This window comes from Spea bombifrons, chromosome 1 (genome assembly GCF_027358695.1).
Source record: "Spea bombifrons isolate aSpeBom1 chromosome 1, aSpeBom1.2.pri, whole genome shotgun sequence".
NCBI classification, from domain to species: domain Eukaryota; kingdom Metazoa; phylum Chordata; class Amphibia; order Anura; family Pelobatidae; genus Spea; species Spea bombifrons.
In genome coordinates this window covers 159,825,693-159,836,285 of record NC_071087.1, presented here as the reverse complement: position 1 = coordinate 159,836,285, position 10,593 = coordinate 159,825,693, and positions in this window count along the sequence as shown.

Here is a 10,593-nt window from a genome sequence, read left to right as displayed (position 1 = left end):
ATTCAAAAAATGCATTTTTTAAACAAAATCTTAAACGTTATTGTCTAAAATATAGAGTATTTTTATTATTTTTTTACAAGGATTAGTAAAACAAAATCATTATTTATTTAACATGAAATCCGTGATAATAATTCCTGCGTTGCTTATGATTATTAATAAAAAGCTAATAATGCATTTTTTTATTTAAACTAATTGTAGCAATTATTTGGTCTACACGTTTATGTATTAATCTGTTCATCTCTGATTAATTATTTACAAACTTTACTGATTATTACACACCTTTTTTTAATAGACATACATTGTATGTTCTTTTTAATCTTCTTCTACATCCATTTAATTTAATTAATTTAACTACATGTTATATGGAAATTACTTTGTACATTTTAATGAAAATCGTAAAATATAAGACTAAGCTAATATGTGGATTGTAGATTTTTCTAGTTACAGTTTTCTAATTATCGGGAAGATGTTTGAACATATGATGTACTAATATTTACCAATATATTTAAATTAAAGAAGTTGTTTTTGCACAATAAAGAAAAATGAAATAAAGAAAAATATCTGAAAATATCTTAGAATTATTAGCTTATTACACATGCATTTTTATTTGAAATAATATTTTTAATATTTGAATTCAAGCATTTAATTTGTAGCTTAAACTGGCATTTTTTTAGTTAAAATTTTAGCAAAATGCCAATATATCCTGCCTAAAATAAGATATAGATCAGTCGGTGATAATTCTTCCTGAACTTGTACGTGATTCCGAATTTGTAGGATTCCGAATTTTCGTTTTTTCCCCTCAAATAAAACACCCCCCTGCAGACACAAAACCTAACAATTTATTTAACGTTTAGTAGCCACTTAAGTAAAGTGGGCTAATTATTGTAGGACGTCTTTAGTTGATCTGAAATCGCTTGCAGTTAAATTATTACATCGCTACAAATGTTTAGAACAGTACAAAAAAAGGTAACTTTTTATAACATTTCCCCAATAATAGGAATATTGTTTCCTAAACCTATGTGAAAATCTCACTTTTCCTTATAGACAATTACAGGACTAGATTCAATAACAGGAGATAATATTATCTCAGAAAAGTCAGTACCAATTCTATAAGACTACAATCAAAAAACATAAAACAAAAACAAAAACAAAGCTAAAATCCATTGATACTTTTAGTCTCACCTTTTTTTATAGCAAACCCCCTATCCCCTTTCAGGGGTCCCTGGGACATAATATTTGATCTGGGTCACATGCCTAAAATATTATAGTTATGTGGGCACCTGAATCATTATAACATATAATATATATTGTATATGCAGATACTGAAGTAACAGAATCAGGTCTTGAAATACATTTCAAGAGAAAATAAAGCATTTAAGATAATCTAGAAGAGACCAGAAAGCCTGCAGTGAAATCTAACTTCTCCATAAAAAATTGTGACTATCGCATATTATATTAAAAAAACATGTATTTTGTAAAATTCCCTTTTTTTGGCCAGTATTTATCAAAGAAGCGAAAAGCATACACCTACTATGATAGCAGCAGTCTCTTACAGGATGATCCTGGGCATGATGCTGGAGGTATAACGAGTGATCAATTTTGCCCACGCTGCATCTTGAGGGGTATTAAGGGTGGGTTAAATCCTCTCCAGGTTTTCTTTTGTAATGAAAATTAAAGGAAGAAAAAGATGCCTGCATGCAAGGAGGTGATCAGTCCTCATATAGCCCAGGTGAGTGCCGAGTCCAATGCTCCTTCCACCCCAGACACTGCTCTCAGTGTTGCAGCCTACCCACTTCTGCTGGACCACCATCTGACGTCACAGCCTCTCCATTAACCCCTTCCACTCAGGGACTCCCCTTGGGTGGGGGTATGTTCTTATGACATTTCCAGTCTCCTGGCAGCTCTTTCAAATGTCAGAACTGTCCAGAAATAAGAAAAATGAATTGCTTTAAAGATCAAATAATCCTAAAGATTATCTGCCTTAGATTTTAGACAGAGAGGGGTTTAATGGGTAATGTAGAAAACCTAGAGTGGGGAGTAATTAGCACCAAGTAGATCATTCTACAATAATTATATATATATATATATATATATATATATATATATATATATATATATATATATATATATATAGAGAGAGAGAGAGAGAGAGAGATAGATTTGCACATATCTTTAATCTATCTAATGCTATTACTTATATATACCTATACTATATACCACAAAACACACACATATAGGTAGTTCTCAATATTATAATCATTATAATAGTAATAAAACGTGTAAATTACGGTATTAGGATTTTTAAAATGTTATTTTTACAGCAGTTATTTGGGCCCTTTTAATTAAATTGTTTGACATTTTTAGGTGAAAAATATATGATCATTTAAATTACAAATCCCATTAATAAAGTGGCATATAAATATATGTCTATACAGCTGATGATTTAATAATGATTATTTAATAATAATAATAATAAAATAAAGCAAATGTTTTTAAATAACAACTCACTGGGGATAATGAATTACAGAATTATAGGCATTGATAGAAATCTATTTAGCATACTAAGACCCCCCCATACCAATATCTAACAAGAAACTAGAATACAGAATTACACGATTATTCGCAAAAAATGAGTTCCCATTGTAAAAACCTAAAGTTGCTATACATGACTCCAAATGAAAAACACTGACATAAATGTTGCCTTTAAAAGTGTATATTATAAAACAATAGTTTAATATTTATGTATATTAAACACCAGCTAATATATCAAGAGAATCAAAAAAACAATCCTTATATTAAAAAAACCCCTCAATTTTGAAAAATGTGCAAAACCCCTGACAATGGTAAAAAAATACTTCGTTTTCATAGCTTTAATCTCAGATTTTTAGACAAAATATTTAATTTATCACTAAATTCGTATTTAGGACTCAAAAATATTTTAAGCACTTCAACATTTCCAAAATGACAAACTAGGTTAATAGCTGCTGGCAATTGTCGCTTTTCCCAGTACACTTCTGGACCATAAAAAGGTCCAAGACCCTTAGTTATTTAGTTAAAAATATATATTTTTTTGAATTTAGATCGGACCCTAGCATATATTGTCCAATTGATTTTATTCCTTATTACTATTCTTTATTATTTTATAACTGATATTTTTGTAATGAGAATATATATATTCGCATTCACATAATGCATGAGGATGAGATCATTTGAACCGAGCTGATACAATTAAACATATCAAAAGTGAATTAATTGCCCAAAAACAATTTACAGATCCTGGTATTGAGGATATACACTACTTACTCTAAATATTATAGATGCATGTAAGTAGGGTTAACAAGTGCAGAAACTTTAATCACCACCCTTCACTTAAATAATACTTTATAACACAAGTGCCCTTTTTAAACTTTCATGTTTTTATTTTCAAAAAGAAAAAAAGTCACATGGACATAGATGACAAAAAGGAATACTAGAAAAATCATTGTTTTCATCAAAATGTCTAAATTTTAAAATCTATTCTTCTGATGTAGCAATTGCCCTATTGTTCAGGATATTCCCTATATAATAAGAACAGAAGATCCAAGCTGGATCTGGTAAAACGGAATTTTTATTTTATTTTTTTAGTACAAAAAAGTTTAAACCATTGACAATTACAAAAGGGGGTATTACCAGCCCATAAAAGGCTGATTCTAATTGGGATATGGTTGGTAAGTTTGTAATGCATTAGTGTTGGCACCCAAAGCAATAGATTATCTGCTCTTCTTCTTCTGGAATGGATAAATAAGGCACCTAGAATGCTTTTTTTTTTTTTTTTTTTTTAAATATTTGCATTAAATACCCACATCCAGCAAAGTATATTGGCCTTTTCCCAGTTAAAAGTGTAAAGTGCGTGGATTTTCTACTTAATCAAATCCCCTTTGTAATATAATGAATTTAGTACCTACCCTTAGAAATTCTAGCCTCAAATTTCCGTTTTTGACCAAAATTAATATCTCCTGTGCATAAAATGCACAATTTCCTCATCATAATCAGTATCTTAACTATTGAATCTAGTACAATACATAGTAATAATAAAACTAACAAATATAACCATAAAGGAGAGTCTGCATTAACCATTCACCTCCAATATGTATTGTATCACACTAAGTACACTAAGACATGAAAAGGGTTAAGTGGTCCAGTTCCTTAAACAATTGTATCAATATACATAGTTACTGCTTTTCTTTCTTATAATTATGTTCATACTTGACCACAATACCCTGAAGAAGAAGGTTTTTTTCTCCCTTCCATGAGATGAGTGGCTTTTTTGCAGTGGAGATGCCTGGTCCCATCTGGGGATCCCTGGAACTCATTTGAAGCCATCACTTCAGGCTTTGTCTGTTCTCTGGAATAACCCCAGCCATCCAACAAAAGAAGAGATGGGTATACTTGCTCTAAGGAGATACACAAGGGCCTGCCTTTCATTAGGATCCTTTGATCACTTTAACCCTTTAGAATCCTAAAACATATGTATTAAGCTCAAATGGCACTAAAAGGTTAAATTCCACTATAGAAAACTTTAATATTTAACAGACTTTAGTGTTCTACTTTATGAGATTCCAGACAAGCCATCCGTACTTATGCTTTAAAAATGATTCTTAAGAAAAGTTTATTACATTTAATAATTTTCTACATTGTAGAATCCTTATTTATCCACTCTTCCACCCTATATTTTACTAAAAAAATGAAAAAATACTATATGATAATTTATTGCCAAAATATTATTATTTTATTATATTATACCGTATATTTTATATATTTTCTGTTATTGTTTATTAGATATATCCACTGATTGAGTTATCACCCATCTGATTGTATGTATGTATGTATGTATGTATCTATCTATCTATCTATCTATCTATCTATCTATCTATCTATATATATATATATATATATATATATATATATATAGAAAATCCATTGTTTAAAATGCATAAACTATAATTTTTCCGTGAAAACAATTACTGTGAATATTTCTAAGACATTTCTATTTCTCAGCAATTCCAGAATTGATTCTATTAATAAAAAAACACAATGTTAACAAGCAATTTGTAACAATTTTCAGAAATATGTTTCATTCCACAATGTCCCATTTTTGTCTATGATCTCCAAGTGTCCCGATTATAGAAACAGGGGCTGAATCCCAATTACATCCAGAAATCCACTAGGGATATTTAATTAAAAATATTAATAACTTACAAACAATAAACTTTTTTTTTTTGGTATGTGAAAGAAATATATTGGGTTCAAAGCGGCAATGAAGAAGATAAATGAATATTCTTTAAGCACAACAATATAATGTTAATTACTAACCTGAAATGAGAAATGTAATTTGAACATTTCGATTCATTTCTACCTTTGGCTGGGGATCAGATCACTGCCAGTGGAGGGATATGAGAAGTCTTGTAAGCACTTTCCAAAGGCATCTCCCAGCTTCACATTATAAAGATCCATTTGTCATTACTGATGACCACCCACTGGGATATTATTGCATTTCTGCTAGTATTACAATCAGGAGATCTCTTTATTTACTGTTAACACTCACTTAAAGCAGAGTGCTAATGACTGCTCTGAATTCACAGCAGAGTTTTCTGGTGTATCTAAGAAGTACTTACATAGAAACATGGAATTTGACAGCAGATCAGACCCATTCAGCCCATTCAGGCCATTTCTCCTGATCTAAAGACTCAAGCCTGAATAAGTCCTTGTTTTAGATTCAAAGGCCATATGCCTATCCCATGCATGTTTAAATTCCCTCACTGTATTAACCTCCACCACTTCCGCTGGGAGGCTGCTCCACTTATCTACCACCTTCTCAGTAAACGAGAAAAAAATAGTACTTACAGTTTCCTCTAAGACAAGTGAGATCTGATTCTCCTTTAAACCATCTCCAGCCCATAGACACACTTACCCAATGCCCCTGCCATCTCTGTATTTTTATCACTGGACACCCATCTATTATTGATACATAACTTCCTGATCTATGAGGCTGTTCTGCATCATAAATTAACCAGTGTAGGTAATTTACTTGCAATTCTCCCTCTTCCCATCCCCAATGGCATTTCCTAATTATGTTTGATTTCAAATTTTGATTCATCTACTTATAAGCATTAGTTTATTCTGCAAACTCACATTATCTAAAATGGTCCCAAAAGCTACTATGCTTCACATTCTGTTCTTCACCTTTGCATTCAGATGAAGTTTTTAAACAATACATTAATGTATTATTACGACTATCCAGCATTATTGAAAATACATATAGAGAAGTTTATATTGGGTATACACCTGATAATAGTCGTCTTAGATTCAGGAGCCATATGCCTATCCCATGCATGTTTAAATTCTCTCGCTATATTAACCTTCACCACTTCTGCTAGGGGGCTGTTCCACTTATCCACCACCCTCTGAGTAAAGTACCAGGTTTACCGAATAGTTATCAAACATTATACATCCTCTGGTAAATTATTCTCCAGTACTCTTGGTTCTATATGTTTCCTCTGGTATCATAGCTGGGTTTTTAAATTACAATTAGAGAAGTTGGAAAATATTTAGAATCTAGTTTGTATACAGAAAAACTAAAAGAAAACCACATGATATTATGACCGACTCTGGGGTCATTTATAAAGAGAAACCTTCTGCAAAGTATATTTTAGGAGTAGTTGAGACGAATTGACAATGGGTCCTTTTCCTGATTCTCAATGGACAGCAAAATGCAAATAGAGAGCACAATATAGACATTATCCATTATTAAACCAGGAGGTGCTGAATGCACAGGCTCTGTACATCTTATAGCAAAACTCTGATGATGCTGAATGCACAGGCTCTATACATGTTATTACCGAATTCTAATGATTCTGAATGCATAGGTTCTATACATTTTATTAGCAGACTCTGGTGATGCTGAATGCATAGCTTCTATACATTTTATTAGCAGACTCTGGTGATGCTGAATGCATAGGTTCTATACGTTTTATTAGCAGACTCTGGTAGTGCTGAATGCATAGGTTCTATACATTTTATTAACCGACTCTGGTGATGCTGAATGCATAGGTTCTATACATTTTATTAGCAGACTCTGGTGATGCTGAATGCATAGGTTCTGTACATTTTATTAGCAGACTCTGGTAGTGCTGAATGCATAAGTTCTATACATTTTATTAGCAGACTCTGATGATGCTGAATGCACAGGGTCTATACATTTTATTAACAGACTCTGGTAGTGCTGAATGGACAGCTCACTGAATGAAATACTAGTTTGTATTGTACTGGGTGAATGGACAGCCGGTGTACACAGCCTCTATTAATGTGAATTGGTTAACTGTAGCGCATGGTACTTAAAAGCTCAAGGATGGGGGTATTTGGGGTGCTGAATGATAGCTCCAATCACCTTAGGGGTCAGTATAGCTCCAGAAATAGCATGCACTAGCACATGGTTCAAGTGCAGAAACTCATTAGCCACATGGGTTCTACTCATGCTATATCTTCTATCTATCTTATAATTAAGTTCTTCTTTGAAGTTATATTCTACCAGCATCTGAGCTACAGCTCAGACATATATATATATATAGATATTACAACATATAAATTAATATATTCCCCCAATAAGCAAATTTATTACTTTTTTGTAATCCAACATGCAAATAAACAAACAGATTAACGAAATATATTTCTAATGTTTCTCTTTGCAAATCATTTTCTTGCCACCTATAGAGCTATTAGAAGAAAAGTACAGAACATTTAGTGTTTTTGGAACAGATCACATAAATTAAATAATACGAAACAAGGAACATTGTATAGATCACTGAAATACCCAATAAAACTGGGAATTTGGTTCCCAGCCAGATCCTGAAACCAGAACAATTGCTACAATCTCACATCTTCAAGAACCATCTGAGATGGTCTGCTTTGGCAAGTGACACTGGAACTGGAGCACAGTAATCAGAGATTAATTGACTTAATCAAATCAGTCCAGCCTCTGCTATTAATCTTTTGGCAACCAAATTGCACACAATTACCTCAATCTGCCTGGTTCAGGGGGGGTTGGATGGGGGCAGGAGCTGCTCACACAATTAAAATCACACTTTTAAATACCAGGAATCAATCTTGGCAATTAGATGTTTTGACATAAGGATCCCAGTCAGCCCTGTAGTCCAGCCTGTGTGGCCCTTGAGCTATTAATTAGTGTACAGTACCTGAGAGGTGCTGAGATGCTGGCTGGTGGGGGTAAGAAATGTGCCCCTTACAAGCCTTCAGACACACAAGGCTTCTCCTGCTCCTCAGATCCTCATGTCTGCTCGATGCCAAACCTTCTTAGAGATGATCACCTCCAACCCATGTGCTGCCAGCCTTTGCCTTGCCCTCCCTTGCTGGTCTGTGGGTCCTTGTGTCTTGGAAATGTTTTCTTTAATTCTTCCAAAGGGATCTTTCCATCTCCTGTGTCAGACTGTGATGTTCAACGCCTATTATCAGTCAGCCAGAGCTGTGCTATCCCTCACCCTATCACATTCAATCCAATACTTTCCAAGGGGGGACAGAGATCAGCCTGTCAGGGGGGGTGGTGGTAGAGACATCACAATCCCACCCACTAAATGAACTGAAAGGGGGTTAGAAAACAAGTCCATTGACTTCTACTCTTTTCATAGAATTCTTTCTTTTTCTGGGTAACTCTCTGGGGCAGTCGTTAAAAAACCTTACAGGGCTTAAGTCCCTCAGCTCAGCCAAGCCTAAGATAAACTCAGCCTAAAGACAGCCCCTCTCTTTTTTTGGGCACAGTTTTAATTTGGTTTCAATTTCCTTCTATTATCCTCCAGCCAAGTGGAAGAGAAGTCACTCTGAAACAGTTTCAGATCCTATTCCAGGACATCATGAAATCACTTTCTGTCTGCATAGTTGTACTGGTGTTACATATCTGACCACATTAACCCATTGCAATCCTAGTAGAGAGTTGGGATCCACTGAGTAGCCTATATATATATATATATATATATATATATATATATATATATATATATATATATATATATATATATATATATATATATATATCTTTTGATCCCTAAATAATTACTGCTATTTTGTATATATATATATTGATTGATTGTTTCTGTTGGATCCCTAAATAAATTCTCATCTCTAAATTCTGAAATAACCATCATTAATTACAATTTTCCTTTATTTTATTAGTTACTTATGTCATTCTAATTATCGTCTCCTATAGATAACACACAAACGGATCACTTAAAGGGGTTATTGTCAGTAGATCACCAAGAAGGGACTTTACCCAGCAAATCACCTGATTTACATGATCCCTTTAGTAGATCACTGCCAGTAAACTCATCAAATCCTTAAAATTGGGGTTTAAAATAGTTTGCTGTGAACCGTAACATATTTAGGATCCTCATGAATTCCATTGTTTTCAGTTCACCGGGGAGGAAAAAAAAGATGAATATCCTGATGTTCTGTTGTTATGTCTTACATTGATTTGCAATATTTCCTCTGTTAATGCTCGTTTCAGGGAGCTAATTTGATTAACAAAAGCAAGAAAAAAAATTAAACAAAAAAAAAAAGAGAAAAAGCCATAGCCATAGCCCTAATGAGTTCAATTACAATGTGGTAAACACTTTGCCACTACACTTTAATTAAGCCTGCTGTCCAATTTCAGCTCATTAGTAATTCATTAAGAGATCAGTTTTTAGCTGGGAAGACATCAGGGGTAGATTACATTGTATGGTGCAGCACAGAGTATATCTTCAGTGGATGCACATTATAGACAGCAGACAGGAACGGCAGGTGGAAGAAGTACAAGGCTTTATTTGGAGCTGGCTGGTGTATCTATAAGTGACTAATAATGGATACAATAACCAATTTTTTATTATTTGTTACATATATATATATATATAAAACAATACATAATTATATATACATATTTATAAATTTATATATATTTTTATATTTATGTGTGTTATGTGTTTATATACACATAATTTAGGGTTTTATATATATTTATATATATATATAAATGTATATCTATCTAAAATCATGTTTTGTGTGTGTGTGTATGTATGTATATGACATAGATATTGGATCTAAAGGTGCTTCTTTGCAGGGGTTTATATGGTTTCTTAACAATGTAACATAAATGACTGAGAAATATTATTCAATGTTATAATTAATTTGACCCTAATTACCGGTAATATACTCGTATCCACTTTATTACCCGTGTGTCTGTGCAGGGAGCCCAATATTACTATTAAATAGAAATATGAAGCAACTGACTGGAGTGATAAGGATTAACTTTAAAAACACGGAATTATAAGGTGTCTGAAACCGATCCGATATATATATATAAATATATATATATATATATTTCCTAAAAAGAAAACCCTAATTCAATATGTGCACTAATACTAGAAGTTAATAATGTAGTTTCCTAAAGGTCAAATATTCATTTTATATATAATATATATATATATTTATATATATAAAATAAATGTATATATATATATATATATATATATATATATATGTATATAACACATTTGATATATAGTCATA